This window comes from Pristis pectinata, chromosome 6 (genome assembly GCF_009764475.1).
Source record: "Pristis pectinata isolate sPriPec2 chromosome 6, sPriPec2.1.pri, whole genome shotgun sequence".
Classification (NCBI taxonomy): Eukaryota; Metazoa; Chordata; class Chondrichthyes; order Rhinopristiformes; family Pristidae; genus Pristis; species Pristis pectinata.
In genome coordinates, this window is record NC_067410.1 from 8,657,900 (window position 1) to 8,679,585 (window position 21,686).

At 45.5% G+C, this 21,686-nt stretch overlaps 1 long non-coding RNA gene across 1 annotated transcript in view; it reads left to right on the forward strand.

Annotated features, from left to right (window-relative positions):
* The window catches only part of LOC127572065 (uncharacterized), a 79,192-nt gene that overhangs the window by 31,594 nt on the left and 25,912 nt on the right, over positions 1–21,686 (forward strand). The window contains exon 2 of the long non-coding RNA XR_007956554.1: positions 21,366–21,469. This is a non-coding gene — a long non-coding RNA (uncharacterized LOC127572065). The remainder of the gene's footprint in view (positions 1–21,365; positions 21,470–21,686) is intronic.

The window sequence follows — 21,686 nt, forward strand, 5'->3', positions numbered from 1 at the left end:
CTGTTCAAACACTCATCCCATTTACCGCTAAAAAAACGGCCTTGGTTTCTGTCTCCATCGACAGCCCTTAACTTGACACCCTCACGTACAAAGAGAATGAAAGACAGAATAACCTGCAGAGGTTGGACATCTGAAATGAAAACTGAAAATGCTGGAAACACTCAGTTAATGCTTCAGGTTGAAGACCCCTCATCAGAAATAATCCGAAGCATTAATTCTGTTTCTCCTTCCACAGATGCTGCCTGACCTGCTGAGTGTTTCCAGCTTTTTTTGTTTTTATTTCATGTCCATTGAGATTCCTTGAAGTGCTTGTATAAAGCCTGACTGGTCTTGATTTTTATGGTATCCATCACATTAAAAATTAAAACTTTCCTGGACATGCCACCCACTTGCTAAGAGCGCCTGCCTGATGCAAGATAATTAGTGGCGCCTCTATCACCCTGTTATCTACCGATTGTTGGAAGAGGTGACTGTATTGGTGCTCATTGTGTCATCTTTGGGGGACTTCCCATTAGCCTCTGAAACAGTAACCTGCAGAGTCACCAGTCCCTCGGCCACGATCTTGCATAGCTGCTGGGAGTTCCTGTGGATTTCCTGTATCCACAGCTGCGTCCAAGTGTTGGCAAGCACTCCTGGTGTTCCCTATCTCGATTTCCATCCGTCAGCTGGAGAAGCAGCACTTCCCAGGGAGTCACTTCACATCTCCTACAAGAGCGGCTCTAGCCCTTCTCCTTCCCGCCCTGCTCCTCTCTGTAAACCTCCTCCAACACTGGCTCCCTTTCATCCAATTGTTACCAGCAACTGTTTTCTCAATGTGATGTGAATTGAACCACACGGCAAAGAAGGCCATTTGGCCCATCATTCCCTCTAAATTTGACTAATGGTAGTTCATGAGAAGTATCCATGCTGATCATTAAGTACATTCCTATACTAATCCAGTTGATCTGAAGCTCTCTATGCCTTGGCAATTAAAACGTTATGCCAACCACCCTTCCTCAGATATCCCCTAAATCTCTTACCCTTCCCCTCAAGAACCTTAAGGGGGCCTTAGAGTTCAGGTACATGGTTCCCTGAAAGTGGAGTCAGAGGTAGACAGGGTGGTGAAGAATGCTGGCCTTCATCAGTCAGGGCATTGAGTATTGAAGTTGGGAGGTTATATTGCAGTTGTACAAGATGCTGGTGAGGTCGCATTTGGAATATTGTGTTCAATTTTGACCACCCTGCTATAGGAAAGATGTTATTAAACTGGAAAGAGTGCAGAAAAGATGTTGCTAGGACTCGAGTGACTGAGTTATTGGAAAAGGCTAGACAGGTGAATACTTATTTTCTTGGAGTGTAGGAAACTGAGAAGTGATCTTATAGAGGTGTGTAAAATCATGAGAGGCATAGAAAGGGTGAATAGGTCTTTTTCCCAGGTTTGGGGAATCAAGAACTAGAGGGCATAGGTTTTAGGTGAGAAGGGAGAGATTTAGTAGGAACTTGAGGGGCAATTTTTTTACACAGAGGGTGGTACGTATATGGAATGAGCTACCAGGGGAAGTGGTTGATAACAACTTTTAAGAGACAGTTGGACAGTACATGGACAGGAAAGGTTTAGAAGGATGTGGGTCAAACACAGGCAAATGGAACTAACATGAATGGGCATCTGGTCGGCATGGACTAGTTGGGCTGAAGGGCCTGTTTCCATGCTGTGTGACTCCTAAGGGGAACACTTTCTGATAGTCTACCTGATGTATGTCCAGCTCTATCAGGTCCCCACTCACACTCCTCTGCTCCAAACACCCTCTCGTTTCTCCTCATAACTGAAGCACTCCATCCAGAGAGATACAGCCCATTAACTTATAAGATTTCTTTATTAGTCACATGTACATCGAAACACAAAGTGAAATGCATCTTTTTGCGTAGAGTGTTCTGGGGACAGCCTGCAAGTGTCGCCACACTTCTGGCGTCAACTTAGCATGCCCACAACTTCCTAACCTGTACCTCTTTGGAATGTGGGAGGAAACCAGAGCACGCGGAGGAAACCCACGCAGGCATAGGGAGAATGTGCAAACTCCTTACAGACAGTGGCCGGAATTGAACCCAGGTCGCTGGCGCTGTAATAGTGTTATGCTAACCGCTACACTACTGTGCCTGGATACATTCACTAGTTTTTGTACAGCAACCTGTTCTGTCTCTGTTCTCGTGCCCTCTTTAATATTGTTCCTTTCACCTCACCAGCCTGTACACTCCAGATGAAAGGTCTTGTCCTGAAACGTTGACTATTTCCCTCCACAGATGCTGCCTGACCCGCTGAGTTCCTCCATCTGTTTGTTTCTTTGCTTAATATTGTTCCATTTTCTTTGCATTTGTTCTTGGCATTCTTCCTCTCTAAAGTGACCTGTTGATGAAGCACTAGGTCCTCTTCCTGGTCTTGTGTCATGTTGGTTGCTCAGGTGGCGGAGACTTAGGGTGACAATGTCCTTGGGGCAGTGGAACAGTAAATCAGCCAATGTTCTTCGTTCAAGTCCGCTAATTCTTGCTGGGAATTTGTGTAGCCACTACAATGGAGAGGGGCATAAACAGGGCAGTGAAAAACAGAAACTGCTCCACCGTTCTATAACCTCTAATCTCCTTTTGAAAGGCCTGTCCTGTGTAACACATAATGCTTTTAAAAATATTCAACTTCTTTGAAGGGCTTTGCAACAAAAGACCAGATGTGGTGGCTGATTTGGCTGAGCATCAAAACATCTGTAATGGATAAGGCAATTTGATAGATATCTCATTAAGGGAAAACTATTTCCTTGAAATTTGGCAGGGAGCAATGAACACAAGTTACAATACATGTGGGACCATGTGGATTTAAGATGTTTTTAATGGTAAAAGTCAGCTTGTAGCATCAGCTTAACAGTTAAAACACATCAAAGATAATGGCTCTCTTCCACATCCGATTGTTTTCCAATCGCACTGTATTAATTGTCGGAAGAAATGCTTGCATTTCTGTGGACCCTCTCGATGGGACACACCAAAGCCTTTTCCAGCCAAAAGAATTTACCTGAACTGTGATGCAGGAAACTGGGCAGCAGTTTGTGCACAGCAAGATCCCGCAAACAACACTGTGACGATGAACGGATGGTGAGGTTGGAGTCTCAGGAGTCACACAGCACCAAAACAGGCCCTTCAGCCCACCTTGTTCATGCTGACTACGCACCCAATAATACTAATCCCATCCACCCACATCAGGTCTGTAGCCTTCCATGTCTTGGTGATTCAAGTTCTTGTCTAGCTGCTTTTAGACCATAGACCATAGAACATTACAGCACAATACAGGCCCTTCAGCCCACAACGTTGTGCCACCATTTTATCCTGCTCTAAGATCTATCTAACCTTTCCCTCCCACATAGCCACCCATTACTCCATCATTCATGCGTCTATCTAAGAGTCTCTTAAGTGTCCCTCATGTATCTCCCCCCACAACCTCAGCCGGCAGTGCATTCCACGCACCCACCGCTCTCTGTGTAAAAAACTTACTCCTGACATCCTCCTTATATCTTCCTCCAATCACCTTAAAATTATGTCCCCTTGTGTTAGTCATCGTCGTCCTGAGAAAAAGTCTCTGACTGTCCACTTGATCTATGCCTCTTATCATCTTGTACACCTCTATCAAGTCACCTCTCATCCTCCTATCCAAAGAGAAAAGCCCTAGCTCGCTCAACCTATCCTCATAAGACATGTTCTCCAATCCAGGCAGCATCCTGGTAAGTCTCCTCTGCACTTTCTCAAAAGCTTCCACATCCTTCTTACAATGAGGCGACCAGAACTGAACACAATACTCCAAGTGTGGTCTAACCAGAGTTCTATAGAGCTGCAACATCACCTCGCGGCTCTTGAACTCAATACCCTGACTAATGAAGGCCAAAACTCCATACGCCTTCTTAACAACCCTATCAACCTGCGCGGCAACCTTGAGGGATCTATGGACGTGGACCCCAAGGTCCCTCTGTTCCTCCATACTGCTTCTTCAACATTGTGAGAGCTTCTGCCTCCACGGTCTCCTCAGGCAGAGCATTCCAAGCTCCAATTACTCTCTGTGTGAAAGAATTCCCATCAGATCCTCCTAAATCTCCTATCGCTTACTTCAAACCTATGTCCTCCTGTCTTGGACATGCCCACTATGAGAAAAATTCCCTTACTATCGACTTTATCTATTCCCCTCATAATTTTGTGTACCTTAATCAGCTCAGCTCTCAGCCTCCTCGGCTCCTGGGAAAACAAACCCAGCCTATCTAACCTCTCATTCTACCATAAATATTCCAATCCAGGCAACATCCTGGTGAAACTCCTTTTCACCCTCTCCAGCGCAGTCTCATCTCAGCTTGAGAAAGGAATTAATATCGCTCAGGACATTTCTCCCTTTCTGGGTTCTCCTCTGTGTGGTTAAGATGGAAGTCAGAGCCTTTGATTAACACAGCAAATACTGCTCTTGGAGCAGTGACCCAATTTGGGGTCACACAGATCAAAAATGGGGTTACAAGGATGACAAAGTGTAATATTAGTGTGATTTTTCTTGACTTGTTAAGTTAATTTATTTATTACCAGTATAATGACATTTGCCTATTAAATTTTAAATTAGAAAACATCGCAAAGAAACAAGAGGTCAGGCTGCTTCTATGGGAAGAGAACAAGGGCTAATGCTTCAGGTAAAAGACCTTTCATCGGAACAGTTAACTCTTCCCACAGATGCAGCCTGACCTGCTGAGAATTTCCAGCATTTTCTATTTTTATTTTTGATCTCCAGTATCCACAGTTTTTTTGATTTTCAACATTTTAACACAATTCATTTCTCTACAGGACAGATGTTTGTGGCATTGTGCCTGACTATATCATTTGGAATTGGAAAAAAATGTCTAAATGGGGTGATAAGGAAAAGGCTGGATTAACATCTCAGGGTTAACTACCTCCACTGTAAACAAGGTTATTGGGTCTGTGAGTGAATGGGAGCAGTTAGAGAGTGAGAACATAGAGAAAAGAATGTAGGAGTTGCAAAATATAGAGCAGGAAGATGTATCCGGCAGGTCAGGATGGGTATGTCCTTCACTCCCAGAAAAAAAGCAAGAAGAAAGAACAAGAAAAACAAAACAATAGGCTGAGTTAATATCATGGATCGTCTTTCTATGTTTTAGGAAATGTCGTCAAGTTCTCAACTTCACAATTAATTATCGAGCTCTATTGAATACAGAGCACAGAGACAGACCTCAGCACATCCCCCCAAATGCAGTTATTACAGAGACCAGCCCACAGGATCCAGTCAATATTTGTGCACCCAATATTGAGGCTGTTTATGTGCCCAGTGGAACTTGTGATTGGAAAGCCATGAGATTTCCTTCCTGGGAAAAACCCCAGGTTACATTCTTCAGATGAGGCTGCACTCTTTGATGAAGACAAAATACCTCATTGTCTTATTTCTAAGACAAGCAGAAGCCATCTGTGTGAGTTTGGGACAATATTCTTCTCTCACCTGAAACAGATTATCCAGTGATTTATCTCTGAGCTGTTTATGGGAGCTTACCGTACACAATTGACGGCTACTTTTTCCACAGTGTTCACACCTTAGGAGCTCCCTTCACCACCCCAGTGACCCAGCTTCAATCCTGATCTTGGGCTCTGTCTGTGTGGAGTTTACACATTCTCCCTGTGACCACGTGGCTTTCCTCTGTGTGTTCTGGTTTCCTCCTGCATCCCAAAGGTTAGTCGGTTAGTTGGCCACTGTAAATTGCCCTTAGAATGTAGGTAAGTGATAGGACCTGGGGCTAATGGGAACGTGGAGAGAATAAAATGGGATTAGTATGGGATTGGTGTAAATGGGTGCTTGATGGTTCTGTTTTTGTTTTGCTTGACTCTATGACTCCAGGACTATTGCTGCCTGACCTGCTGAGAATTTACAGTGACTCCTGTTTACACTTCAACAAAGTTTTGCCTTGATGTTAGTCTCCACTCAGTATGTGTTGTGGTTTCAGTGCCTTGTGTGTTGCACCCTGCCTCTGAAGTTCATTAAGTTGACATCAAAGGAATGAATTTTGGAGTCAGAGAGAGCAACACACTAAAATGATGATGTAATGTGTCTGATGCTACCAATCAGGGATGATTTCTTAAACATATTTGTTGTGGAGGTTCTGAGGTTGTGGATGGTGCTACATAATTGGTTAAGTCAAAGAGGGCTGTCATTCACCTACACTACAGATAAAAGAATCAAAAAAAGAACTAAAAAGAAAATACTTTACTGTCAGACAGTCCTTGAGGCTATCTAGAAAGACCTATTCATTTATCACTCACTTGACAAGATAGAAGACCTGCATGCCAAACCGATGGACATCACGTTGATGGATTGTGTAATGGGCACGGACTGCCCTTTGACTTTAACATGAAGAGTGCCCTTGTTAGTGAGAGGCAAGCTGTAGGAAGATCGCTGCTGAGATTGTGCTCAGTGGTCTTTAATCTGTCACCGTTGTCACTGCCCAGACATCAACACTTGTCCGAACACAGGCCAGGACTGCACAATGTCCACTGTTCCTGCTCCGTGTGCTGTTCACTAACCACCTGCAAGCAGCTCCCGGGAATTTCATGGATTTATTGTCTTTGATAAGTAGTCGTTATCATAAGAGCATTTGTTCCTTCCGTTCTTTGTACAATTCAGTGAACTTGCTTTTCAGGGCTGTGGACAGAGTTAAACACGACAGGGTGGGGTAGTCTATTATGTCTCATGACACTGAATGTTGGCTGTACAATTTTACTCCTGATGTGAAGCAACACTCATTTAAAATAATGATAGCTCCTTCATTTCTTTCTGAGGCTACACACTCACCCGTTTTCTCTCAACATTGACAGCTCGTACATATATATAACTCACTGTTAATGCACTGAATATCTCAAGCTGTTGATGGCAAAGCTCTCTGTGCTGCAGTATATGAGAAAGTATTAGAACAGAGGGTGAGAAGTTTGTCATGGAGGCTCCTTGGAATGTAGGACATTAGCACAGCCCTGTTCCTGTGCATTGGGATGCGTCTTCGAAGACGAGAGAGGTAGAGAGGTGGAGAAGCTTCGGGAGAGAATTGCGGAGCTTGGGAATTGGGTGACAGGGGGCATGGCTGTCAGGGATGTAGTGATGAAAATCTGGCTGTGCAAAAAGCCAGAACTAGAGGAACACAGAGACCTCAGTGGACCAGGGAGCTCCATCGACCTTGGGTAGGATGAAGGTGCTAATGAAGGCCCATTGGCCAAATTCCACTTGCCAACACTTGGTCAGTAGACTTGTAGGTTGCACCGCATCAGGAGCTCATCCAAGTACTTTTTAACTGGTGTCAGGGCTTCTGTCTACACTGCAGTTTCAGGCAGTTGAATTCCAGACACCATCGTCCTCTGGATCACAACCATTTCCCTTAACTTTCCACGAACATCGTGGGCTGAATGGCCTGTCCAGTGCTGTACTGTTCTATGTTCTATGTTCTAAATCCTGCAAACTTGTTCAATCTATGGCCTCCTGTTTTTGAACTCTCAAGCAAAACCCCACAATTAAATCCCCCTCTGCCTCTTTGCCTCAGTGAGTCCAGGCAAGCTAATTGTTCCCCCCGAATGTAATTCTCTGACACTGTCGACATACTCATCAATCATCTCCCCTCCAGTACTCTCATCCTTCCTGTAGAGTGTTGACCTGGAACTTTACCCAGTACTCAAACTGTGACTTTACTCATGTTGCGTGCAGTTCCTCCGTACTCTCTGTGTCTCAACAAGTATCCCATCTGCCTTCGTAATCATCTTGTCCTTCCCTCTCTCTGTTTTGAGGCAATGCACTCCAAGACACTCTCCACCATTTATTGGGTATTTCCATGCTGGTCCTCACTGAATTCATGACCTCGCCCTTTCACAGATTAAAATCCAGTTCCCACTTCTCCAGAGACACAAGAGACTGCAGACGCTGGAATCTGGAGCAACAAACAATCTGCTGGAGGAACTCAGCGGGTCAGGCAGCATCTGTGGAGAGAAATAGACAGTCAAATGTTCGGGTCGAGACCCTTCATCTGGACTCAACTCCACACTCCAACTGTCCGACCAGAGAGAATCTGGAGCTTGGGAATGACATGGCTGGAGATATGTTGCTATTTCCCTGCAGCCTATGGCTCTTTATCTCTTTGGTCCCTTTATCTCTACGACAATGCTCATAGCATCTGAAAACTTCTCAAGGGTGTAGCTCGTAGAGCTGCTGCCTCACAGTGCCAGCGGCTCCGGTTCAATCCTGACCTCAGGTGTTGTCTGTGTGGCGTTTGCACGTTCTCCCTGTGACAGTGTAAGTTTCCTCCAGGTGTTTCAGTTTCCTCCCTCATCCCAAAGCCGTGTGGGTTGGTAGTTAATTAGCCAGTGTGGATTACCCCGTGTGTGAGTTGATGGGACTGTGGGGAGAACGTAGGTTGCAGGGAAATAAATGGAAATGGGATTGGTATGAAAACCAGCATAGATTTGGTTGGCTGAATGGCTCCTTACTATTGAGGCACCTAAATTGAGGGTGGCACGGTAGTGTAGTGGTTAGCGTAATGCTGTAGCAGCACCAGTGACCCGGGTTCAATTCCCGCCGCTGTCTGTAAGGAGTGTGTACATCCTCCCCTTTGACTGTGTGGGCTTCCTCCGGGTGCTCTGGTTTTCTCCCACATTCCAAAGCTGTACGGGTTAGGAGCTGTGGGCATGCTATGTTGGCGCCGGAAGAGTGAATTGCGGGCTGCCCCCAGAACATTCTCAGTAATGCAAAAAGATGCATTTCACTTTGTTTCAATGTACATGTGACCAATAAATAATCTTATCTTATCTTATGTTATAAGGAAATATAATAAATGTTTTATACATTGCATTCAACAAGCTGTCTCCTCCTTGGCAACCATAATGTGTGTAGAATTACTCCCAGAAGGAGTTCAAGTCCTTACGGGACGAATTACAGCAAAGTATACGCAGCTAAGTAAGATGTGGTGAGGTGGTTTTGGAAATCCGTTTTTCTGTATGAAAAATGGGTGAAATTTACTTTCTAATCAAACCATCTTTTCCCTGACACCCAATCAGATGACCCACAGAAACAGGGAAATCTGTTTTTCTGTGAGATAGCAATGCAGGTCATAGGTTGCACCTTTAATAGCCAATTTCTCTTGTCAAATGCAAAAAGTAGGCTGCTGTGCACTGGAAGACACCAGTTAGATATCCACCCCCAAGAGTGAATCCCACCTGTAAGAGCCTGGACCAATTTCCCAATGGTTGCTTGCTGATGATTGCTGGTGTGATCTATTGTATGTGAGATGGGTTTTATGCACATAAGGCATATTGTGAATATCTGAAAGCTCAAAGGAACAACTCAAAAAACTCTGTGAAGATGGAAGAAACAAAAACAGAATGAACGAGAAAGAAAATGGAAAAATTAGGCCAAGTGTTCTCATAATGTAAGCCGGCATCTCTTACTCTTTTATTACCCTTTTTATGACCCTTACATTTATATTTTCCATCCAACATTTCACCCCAGTTGGAGGCACAGCGTAAATTCTGCAGAGACCATAGATGGTGCACAGATGAAAGAGGCCCGATTCATACATGCATGCACTGTACACGTGTACATATGTCAGTTTAGTGGGCCAGATATGAACAGTTGCCCACACCTGATGCTGAATGGCGCCTTTGACCATGAGGCGCAATCTGCGTGCCCACTACAATAGGCGCTTTGTTGGCAAAGAAGTAGGCCAGCCTGTCTGATGTGTGCGACCAGCTCCTAAATTGTGAATCATCCCCAGTACAAAGAGTGCCTTTCTCTCCTGTACAAACAGTGCGTGGCACCTTTGTGAAATTGTGTGCATTATGATTGCCAGTGTAAGTGGTTACATAAGTATTGACTGTGGTGGGTGTCAGACGGCTGAATCAACAAATCTATTTACTTTCAGTTATTTGAACTATATTTCCTCTGTGTATTTTTACTTACCATGGGGATTAACCCACAGTAGGCTGGTTTACTTACTTATAATGCCAAAGAAGGCCATTCAGTCCATCCCAGCAGAGGAATCCCATCATTTCTCCTGTAGTCCTGCAAGTTAAACCATCTTGTTATTCGTGAGGGGTAAGGGCACAGACTCCAAACGGTTAACAAAAGAAACACAGATGCCCCCAAGGTTGCTCCATTGAGAGTAAAGTAGCAATGCATATGCAATTGCCAAAAGAGCATGCATTTAAGGTGAGAGGGGGTCATTTCAAAGGAGATGTGCGGGGCAAGTTTTTTTACGCTGAGAGTGGTGGGTGCCTGGAATGCGCTGCCAGGGGTGGTGGTGGAGGCAGATACGATAGAGGTGTTTAAGAGGCTCTTAGATAGGCACATGAATGTGCAGCGAAGGGAGGGATATGGGTCCTCCATGATGTACAACCACTCCACGGATATAACAATTTCCATGTCATAACAGACCTACAAGAGCTCCCGACCCTAGCTCCAGCTGTAATGTACCCACATTCCTGGTCCCAGTATTCAAAGCGCCAAGCCTGGCTCCCATTTCACACTGACCATTGATATTTCATTGCTTGCCAGCACAAGAGATCAACAACAATCCAGGCACCAAAGGATAGGGCTCTGGAAGAACACACAGAGTTTACCAACACTCCCAGTAACACACTCACGTTGGCCACCTCATGAGGATCAGATCCACGGATAGAAGTCTGTGGACTTAGTTGTCTCCCATGTGCCCATCAACTTTCCTTTAGACCTGGACTCCCACCCTGGGAGGTGAGGTAACCCTCAGCTCTGGTTACCCCTGCTCTCTCTCTCTTCTCCCAATCCACCTCTGGTCTCTCTATCTTTATTCCTTTTCCCACACCCACTCTCCAGCCCCGACTCCCCCATTACCCATCTCTGTGCCCCTTCCCCTCCCAGTTCCATCTGCCGGTTGCGCACACATTTCACCCACCAGCTCTTCCCCCTTCTCTCTCCTATCTGGTCCTGGTTCCGTCGGCCCTTCACTTCTCCCCTAATGGTTCCCATTATCATCTTCCTAATTTCTCAGACTCCATCACTGGTCGCCTTTGTGTTCCTGTTTATCTTCCTCCAGCAGCTGTCTTCCTCCCCACCCCTCTCATGGGCTCAATCTTCCTCCTTTATTTGTCTGCCTCCATCTATCATGTCTCTAAACTCCACCCCTCCCCCTCCCCTACCTGGCTTGATCTGCCCGTCATCCTTCACCACTCCTCAGTCCACCGATCACCTCTGGCCCCCCCTCCCACCGCTCCCCCTCTCCTCTTTATACTGTCCATCTCCTCTCTCCACTTTAAGTCCTGATTCAGGGTTTCGTCCTGAAATGTCGACAATTCCTTCTCCCCCACAGATGTTGCTCAACCAGCTGAGTCCTGTCAGCAGATTGTTTGTTGCTCCTAGCCTGGGTCTAAGTCCAGGAACTCCCCGCCTGACAGCCTCTTCACCACTTGGACTACAGTAGTGCAAGAAGGTCATTCACCACCACCTTCACAAGGGCAGTAAAACAAAGGCAATAAATGCTAGGGATGCATACACCCATCAACTGAAGAAAATAAAACTCTGTGACCTGGCTCTTCCTTCCACCAGCAATCTCCATTTGAAGGCTCCACATAAGTTCCAGCCAGCCGAAGGGTGGACTGTTGCAAAAACCACTTGGTTCGTGAATGCCATCCTTACCCAGTCCAGTCTTTACGTGACTTGAGACCCAACAGTTTGTTTGATTCTTAAATAGCTCAGCAAACCTCCCAGTTCAGGGGCAATAAGGAATGGGCAATAAATGGAGACACTAAAGGCTGCAGATGTTGGAACCTGGAACTGTTGGAGGAACTCAAGCACCTGTAGAGGGAAATGGACAATGGTCACCCATATAGAACAGAGAACATTACAGCACAGTACAGGCCCTTTGGCCCACAATGTTGTGCCAACATTTTATCCTGCTCTAAGATCTATCTAACCCTTCCCTCCCACATCTCCCCGCCCATTTTTCTATCATTCATGTGTCGATCTTAGGGTCTCTTAAATGTCCCCAATGTATCTGCCTCCACCACCTCTGCAGGCAGTGCGTTCCATGCACCCACCACACTCTGTGTAAAAAACTTACCTCTGACATCCCCCCTACACCTTCTTCCAATCACCTTAAAATTATGCCCCCTCGTGTTGGTTTCTTTCCCCTTCCCCCATCTGCGCCATCTACCCAGCACCCACATACTCCTCCCACTGGGACCCTTCCCCCACTGTTCCCATCTGCCAACTCACCTCCCTTACGTGGTTCCATGCTCCACCTTCCTTTCCATTATCTTGTAGCCCTTTGTTGTCAGAATCTTGTACCCAGGGTAGAAGCATCAAGTACTAGAGGACATGCATTCAAGGTGAAAGGGGGAAAGTTTGAAGGAGATGTGCAGGGCAAGTTTTTTACACAGAGAGTGGTGGGTGCCTGGAACGGGCTGCCTGGGGTGGTGGTGGAGGCAGATGCAATGGTGACGTTTAAGAGGCTGTTAGACAGACAGATGAATGTACAGGCAATGGAGGGTTATAGATCAGGTAGAAGAGATTTAGTTTAATTCAGCATCATGTTCGGCACAGACATTGTGGGCCGAAGGGCCTGTTCCTGTGCTGCACTGTTCCATATTCTATGTTGTCTCCACCTATCACCTCCCAGCTGTGTCCACCCAACTCCATCTGCCAATCAATCCCTCCTTACCTGGATCCACCTATCATGTGACAGCTCTTGTCCTGCCCCTCCCCCTCACCTTATACCAGCGACCTCCCCTCTATCTTTCAGTCCAGATGAAGGGTTTTGACCTGTCCACTTCCCTCCACAGATGCTGCCTGACCTGTGGAGTTCCTCCATCAGCTCGTTTTTATGGGCAGTAAATGTGGTCTTACCAGTGATGTCCAGATCCTGACGTACCTAATTGAGAAAGAGTGCTGGCTACAGAGCCATGGTGGGGAGAGTGAGATGGGGATGGGCTCCAACAGTCTGAGCAGGAAACCTTGCTTCAGTAAAGGCTGACTGCTGTGCTGTTGAGCACCTACCCTCTCAAACAATCCCCCCACCACTCCCCAGTCAGTCAGCCTTGTCTCTAACCTTCTCTTTATATTTCCAGCTTCTAGCAGTGTCTCTAATTGCCACTCAGTGTTGAGCCTTCATAATCGGTAATTGGTAATCAATATACTATTGTCACATATACCAAGATATATTGAAAAGCTTTGTTTGCATGCCACCTGGACAGATCATTCCATACATAAGTACGTCAAGGTAGTACAAGGGAAAACAGTAACAGAATGCAGGATATAGTGTTACAGTTACAGAGAAAGTGCAGTGCAGGCAGACAATAAGGCGCAAGGTCATAATGAGGTAGATTGTGAGGAAAATAGTCCTCCTTATAATACCAGGGGACAGTTCAATAGTCTTATTCTAGTCAGATGTCCTAGTATCTGACCTCCATCTGGTGTGTAATTGTAGCTTGATAGCATTTTCAGTGAGAGCTTCCATCACTTTGCTGATATAATTGGTAAATTGGTTTATTATTGTCACATGTGTCAAGGTACAGTGAAAAACTTTGTTTTGCATTCCATCCATACAGATCATTTCATCACATCAGTGCATTGAGATCGTAGAAGGGAATACAATAACAGAATGCAGAATATAGTGTTACAGTTACAGAGAAAGTGCAGTGCAGATATACAAGTAAAATGCAAGGGCCTTGACGACGTAGATTGAGAGATCTGGAGGTCACATCGTACAAGGGGTCCATTTAAGAGTCTTACAACAGTGGGGTAGAAGCTGTCCTTGAGCCTGCTGGTATGTGTTCTCAAGCTTTTATACTTTGATCCAGATTTCACCGATAATGCAGAAAGCCCTGGCTGAACTGAGCTGACAGCTCCTCAGGGTGGAATACACAGGCAATGACTTGACTGAAAGCCTTAGGAAGATGTTGGAAATGATTCAGCCCTTCCAAAATAAGTTGCCTCTTATATGCACCTTGCACTCTCTCTCGTCGGATTATCTGAGGCAGCAATGTAACTTCACACAGAGGCGGTGGAGCCAGTTTGGTGGAATTTGTCACTCTAATATCTCCTCTGGGTCATTCCAGTATATTCTTGGTTGCCCCAGTCACATATCGGAGGAGTTCTTAATTACCATCTGTACACCATTGTCTACCTTGGCCATAAACCTGGATGCTGAGCATCTGATCCAATGGATTGAGATGGATTTTAATGTCCGCGTGACTCTGTTAGAAGAATAAGGAATTCTCTTGACATTGTTGGTAACACTCCTTCCTCAACCCAATGGTCATCGATTATGTGAAGTTTCCAAATCTGTTCTATTATGATTCTGTCCAATGAACAATACCAATAACTTCCTCACACTTGGGTTTTATCTGAATTCCATTCTCAGTGGGAGAGAGAACAAACTCCTGATTCATTTCACCATCCAGTTCCCCTGTCAATCTGCCAGTTTTCAGCAGACTAAAGCAACAGTACATAGTCTTTATTATTATTATTTGAACTACGGCTCCAGCTTACCTCAATTCTTAACATTTCTTCCTCAACTTTATTTTCTTAAAGAGTGAAAAGTTTCATTAATCCTTGCTGGTTTTGTTGAAAGCTCATCAAAGAAGTTTCAACAAAGTTACTGGGTCATTGAACGAAGAATCCAGATTGTGCAATTATTAGAATTAAAATGATCTGAAGCAAAGTAATTATGTGCAATTTCCTAAGTATCCTGCATGTAAAGTGGCCTTAAAAAGACTCTGTTGCATGCAATTGGAGTGATTGACAGAGGCTGTGTCATTAGTGAACAATGACTGGACCAGAGTCTGTTGCCCTCTGCTAAATCTGTAGACAGGGCTTCTCAATGTACATTGATAAAAACTCCACTATCTACCTCTGCACTGCATCTGTGGCAAAGACTGGCTTTTATATATCATCTTCTACAGTCCCAGGAGATTCTGAAGGGTCTCACGACAAATGAAATACATCTGAAGTCTAGTAACTTGTAAAGCGCTAAATGCAGTGGGCTTTTTACACACAGCAAACTCCCTAAAACAATAATGTTATTGTTATCACAGAATCCACCCTTAGATATCATCTCCAAACCTTGTTCTATGCATCATGTTCGTTCTCTTAAAGCTATTCTTTGCCCTCCTCCGCATGCTTATTTTTAGTTTTCTCTTTGCGCTCTCTGCCTCCAATTTCTGCTTGGTTCTTTCTGTAACAGACCTGGCACTCAGCGATCTGCCCTCTTTCGAACAAATAAACAGCACCAAGGTTTCCTCTGCTTCCTTTCCATTTACTTTAGTTTATTTTTCCTCCTCCGTCTCACGGTGAGCTTGGTTGAACGCAACTGAAAACCCTGACGTCTCTGAAGGTCTGAACCTCATCCCTGCTTGGCCCCAACTTCAATCCCAAACCTTTTGCAACCTAATGAGTGGTCAGAGGCTCAGGACCGGGAAAGAAAGGAAAACACTAAACACTCAAAGCACATGACAAGACTGGTGTTTCAAGTAAAGAGAAGCATCTTCCTGTAATACTTCCAGTCAGGGATCTTTATCAAAATATTAATCCATAGCATTGCAGAAGGGTATGGTACAGAAGGAGGCCATTCGGCCCATCGTGTTCATGTTGGTCAACAATGTCTTTTAAGTTAAGTCCCACATCCCAGCCCTTGGTGCATGGCTCTGCAGATTACAGCGCCTCACAATTTTAGGCAATCTGCTCCCCCTCTGTCACTTTTCTCCCTCCTTCTGATCTACCCACACCCACCCCAGCTCCCCCTCACCCTGTTTCTTTCCCCTCCTCCACCCACCCCATCTGCCCATCACCCACACACTCCTCCCTCTGCCTCCCCTCTCCCCCCTGTTCCCATCTGCCCTCCCCACCTCCCTTATTTGGTTCCATCTTCTTTTCCCATCAGATTCCATCCTCTGCAGCCCATTATTGCCTCCACCTATCACCTCCCAGCCTCTGTCGCTGTTCCAACTCTCCCCTCCTCCGTCTGCTTATCACCCCTCCTCACCTGGATGCACCCAGCTCTCGCTCCATCCCTTCCCCTCGCCTCTTTATACTGGCTATCTCCTCACTATGCTTCAGTCCAGATGAAAGGTCTCGACTCAAAACATCGACTGTCCATTTCCCTCCACAGACACTGCCTGACTCGCTGAGTTCCTCCAGCATTTTGCTTGTTGCTCCGGGTTCAAGCATCAGCAGTCTCTCTTGTGTTTCCAACACAGCTCCTCACACGTTAATCCAGGTACATTTTCAGTGTTGTGTATCTTTTAGGCAGTGGGTCCCAGACCACTGTCACTCGTCGAGTGAAATATTCTATTTTCTCAATTCATCTGTAATTTTCCACCAATTAAATTAAATCAATGTCCCCTTGATGAGGACCTCTCTGTGAAGGAAGTAGATCCCTTCCGCTTAAGCTTCCCATAATTGTACACTCTTCATTTAAATCTCCCTCTGTCACTCTCATTTCAAAGAAAATAACTCACCTCCAACCATCTCTCCTCCAGACCATAATTCCCCAGCCCCGGCAACATCATCAGAAATCTCCTCATATCCTCATTTTTTTCTGAGAGAGAAGGGGGCTATTTGGCCCATTGAGTCTGTGCTAGCTCTCAGAGCAATCCCATCATTCCCCTTCCCTCTCTAACCTAATCTCTCTATATATCCTTAAACTGATTCTCCTGCTACCCAGCCGCACTAGGAGTAATTCACAGCAGCCAATTAACCTACCATCACATCTTTGGCAACAGCCAGGAGACATCCATGGGGCCACAGGGAGAACATGTAAACCGTGCCTCCCACCCCCCACCCCCACCACACACACACGCACACACACACACACACACACGCACGCACACACACACACACACACACACACACACACACACACACACACACACACACACACACACACACACACACACAGCATCCAAACTCAGGATCGAACCCAGGTTGTTGAGCTGTGGGGCAGCAGAAATCACTGTGCTGCCCTTTGTCCTCTTTGGTGCCCGTCACACTCTTCCTGTACTGTGGTCAAAATCAAAGTCAAAGTCATATTTATTGCCATGTGCACAAGTACAAGTGTGCACTGGTGCAATGAAAAATTTACTTGCAGCAGCATCACAGGCACATAGCATCAGATACACAACATTCCCAAGAAAAACCTAAATTAAACATAAATCATACAAAATTCTACAAAAAAGAACAGAGTTAGAACAAGAAAAAGCAAAGTCCATTGTAGTGCAAAGTGGTCATAGTGTTGCTATACTGAGGTAGTGGTTAGGGTTGTGCAGGTTGGTTCAAGAACCGAATGGTTGAAGGGAAGTAGCTGTTCCTGAACCTGGTGGTGTGGGACTTCAGGCTTCTGTACCTCCTGCCCGATGGCAGCTGTGAGAAGATGGCATGGCCCGGATGGTGGGGATGGTGGGGGACCAGAACTGCATGCAATCCTCAAACCTCCCTGTTTTCTTTGCCCCAGTGTTGGCAGCAATATCCTTAGCTGCCACTTGAATCAGTCAATGCTGTTTTAACCACTCCATGAGATAAGTGGGTCTGACCATTCCCTGGGTTCGTCCTGAATTCTTTATAAAACTTCTTTCACTGGCGTTGAGCAGCTGGGCTATTTCTGTTCCGATATTGTGCTTTCAGTGATTGCAATCTTTGGTTTCCACTTTAATGCCCTTTGAAGTGACCTTGTTTAGTGGATTTACTCAATGGCAATGTCTGAATAAAAGTCAGTGATAACAGATGAGGGTTGCTTCAGGCAGGAGGCTGAAGTCTCTGCATAACTCAGTAATTAACTGAGTTGGCTTGAAGAATGACTGATTGCCCAAACTTCAGCTTGTTTGTGCTTGGGGCAGGGAGTGTAAAGTATTGCTGAACTTTGTTGTGGTTGGCAGTTTGTTCACCATGTCCCTGTTTCTCCTGAACAATGATTTCATCCAAAATTGCCCTATCTTATACCAAGTCCCCTTCACTCATGCCCCTGTTCTCACTGACCTATATTGGCTCCTGATCAGTTTGAAAACCCTCAACCTGCCTATCTCACCTCAAAATCCTCCAACCCTCCAGCCCTTCGAGACATCTGCACTTCTCTGTTCCTGTCCTGAAAACCTCGCAATTTTTGTTAACCCCAGAGAAACAAAGGACTGCAGATGCTGGAATCCAGATGAAGAACACGATGATGCTGGAGGAACTCAGCAGGGCAGGCAGCATCTGTGGAGAAAAGCAGGCAGAAACCTTGTGCCCACCCCGCCTCCCCCCTTTTGGTCCACCTATCACTGCTCTGCTTTTCCCTCCTGTATATTGGGCTTCCCTTTTTCCTATTTTGAGTCCTGAAGAAGGGGTCTGACCCAAAATGTTGACCGCCTGCTTTTCTCCACAGATGCTGCCTGGCCTGTTGAGTTCCTCCAGCATCATCGTGTTTTTCATTTTGTTACTCCAGCATTAGCAGCAATGCAGTAATCTCCCCCTTTATTGACACTGTTAGCCACTCTGTGAAATAACAGGTCCTGACCATTCCCTGAGTGAAGAACTTTCTCCTGAATTCTTCATTCCATTTAGGATCAGAAAGAGTCTGCTTAGCCCCTAGAACTTGATCTGCCATTCACTGAGAGTTTGGCTGTTCTTTGGTGTAACTTGCCTCTTCCCGATATCCCTTAATCCCCATAGTCAACAAAAACATATTAATCTCAGAATTAAAATTAACAAGCACAATAGTCTTCCAAACTTCCACCGCACTGTTCATCCAGAACTGTTTCCAAATTTCAGAGCCAAGCTCAGAAGACTCTACCTGCCAGTACAAAGCTTCCCAGCCAGTGGAGATGTACTTTTTCTACTGTAACAGCTCCCTTCAATATCTTGAAACCTTGGCTCAAGTCAATCCTTAACTGTCCAAAGTCCAGTGACTACAGTCCTGACTTGTGTAATTTAACCCTTGGAGCGCGGAGTAATGGATAGGCATTCTCATTAGGCTAAGCCCTCTCAGGGGCAATTAGGGATGGGCAAAAAATGCTGGTAAAGCCAATGTCTTCAGAAAGTGACTAATTTTGCAAAGAAAAGATGATGGCCTGGTTACTACTCAGATGACAGACCAGCTGAGAATACATGGTGCAGTGTGGTAGTGAAGAGGTTAAATAACCGGTCCAGCAGCCAGAGTTCTAGATCATTAATTCAGAGACAAGCATTTGAATCACACCAGAGTTGCTGTGGAATTTATATCCAAGGATGAAACTGCTGGATTGTTGCTAAAAGGCACATCTAGTTCACTCGTCCCCATCTGGGAAGGAAATTTTCTGACCTTACCTGGTCTGGCATAGGCTATATGTGACTCCAGTCCCTTAGTGCAGGGGTTCATCATGATGGGTGCCAACACCATCTTCATCCAATGAACAACTGGGTGGGGAACCAGCTGGTCCAACCAGCAGAATGAACCCAACAAGGATTTCAGTCACACCGCATATGCCTCATATATCCCTTAGAAATCCCGTTGTCTTTTCCGTTAAATCTACACAGGTTTATTAGCGACTTCCTTATACTTGCAAACTCTTGTTTTCAGTTGCCCCACAGGTCCGATCAATCTTCCCGAAGCCGATTTCAGATTTCAGATTTCCAGCATCTGCATGATTTTGCTTCCGTGCATCTACCCTGTTGAACACCTTCAAAATTTACATACAGATATACAAATTAGGAGCAGCATTCGGACACTTTAAGATATCTTTATTAGTCACATGTACATCGAAACACACAGTGAAATGCATCTTTTGCGTAGAGTGTTCTGTGGGCAGCCCGCAAGTGTCGCCACGCTTCCGGCGCCAGCATAGCATGCCCACAACTACCTAACCTGTACGTCTTTGGAATGTGGGAGGAAACCTAGGCGCACGGAGGAAACCTACACAGACACGGCGAGAACGCTCCTTACAGACAACGGCCGGAATTGAACCTGGGTCGCTGGTGCTGTAATAGCGTTATGTTAACCGCTACACTACCGTGTCTGCCCACCCTCGAGCCTGCTTTGTTATTCAACGAGATCATGGCTAATCTGAACGATACCTCAATTCTGCTTTCCTGGCTGCACCTGATAACATATTCCAAGCACTGGCCTAGTAAACCTTCTGAATGGCTTCCAAAGCAGTTACACCCTTCCTTTACAGTAACACATAGTACGTGGCCTCCATTAGGATAGCCCTCAACATCTTTTAGAATATAGAACATAGAACAGTACAGCACAGGAACAGACCCTTCAGCCCACAATGCTGTGCCAAACTCATTAAACTAGAAATTAAACGCCTAACTAAACTAATCCCTTCTGCCTCCATGATGTCCATATCCCTCCATTCTCTGCACATTCATGTGCCTCTATCGTATTTGCCTCCACTACCACCCCGGCAGTGCATTCCAGGCACCCACCACTCCCTGTGTAAAATATTTGCCCCCCCACATCTCCTTTGAACTTACCACCCCTCACTTTAAAGGCATAGCCTCTGGTATTAGACATTTTGACCCTGGGAAAATGATACTGTCTACTCTATCTATGCCTCTCATAATCTTATGAACTTCTATCAGGTCTCCCCTCAGCCTTCGTCACTCCACAGAAAACAACCCAAGTTCATCCAGCCTCTCCTTATAGCACATGCCTTCTAATCCGGACAACATCCTGGTGAACCTCTTCTGCACCCCCTCCAAAGACTTCGCATCTTTTCCGTAAAGGGGGACCAGAATTGAATGCAATTCTGCAGATGTGGCCTAATCAGAGTTTTATAAAGCTGCAGCATAACCTCCTGACTTTTGAACTCAATGCCTTGACTAATAAAGGCAAGCATTCCATACGCCTTCTTTACCACCCTGTCAACCTGTGCAGCCTATCAATCTTTTTTTGAGAAGGGAGCCCCATTTGAAACATTCTTGGTAGTTACAGGCTCTGAGTTTTATAACATCCTTTTGGGTCACCTTTGTACCTCTTCCAGTGGTTCTGCATCTTATTGGTAGATTAGAAACAGGACTGCTGCCCTGATTATTTTTTAGATATTAACAACTCCACAGCTGCCCAGGTTGGAATAGCAGGGAGACCAAGGAGGAAGAGGATAGAGCTTGGAGGCTTCTAAAGTAAACTGCAAGGAATATGTCCAAATGGAGGAAGACAGTGCTTGCCTGAACTGTGAAGAGGAAGAGTAAAGGGGGAGGTGGAAAGCTGTGCAGTCGTGACCTTAGGGATGAGCAAGCGTGAATGGTGAGGGAAGAGATGTGACAGCTGCATGAATAATTTTAGCAAGGCCTAACAATCAGGTTTAGCAGAAGCAAGTGGCAGTCAACTTTCCCACTCACAGCGTCTTCTCCACAGGGAATGATGGAAGGATCCCGAAATTTATCCACATTCTTGGACCATGTGACCAACTGGTACATCACAACAGGAGCATAGCCCTCAGTGAGCCATGTGTGTTGAAGGTGGGTGAATGAATTTGCTATCAAGTTTATGTCATGGCGGTTGGCTCGTATGAACCCCACTGCCACACAAATGCCAAGAGGACGACATCTTCCGACGAGTGGGTTACCACCCCTTCCTGCCTTTCAAGCCTCTGACTACAGACAGACGTAGACAGAGAGATGACCTCCCTCTGTTTCGCCACCCATCGTTACTAATTTGGCTAGGACAATTTTCCAC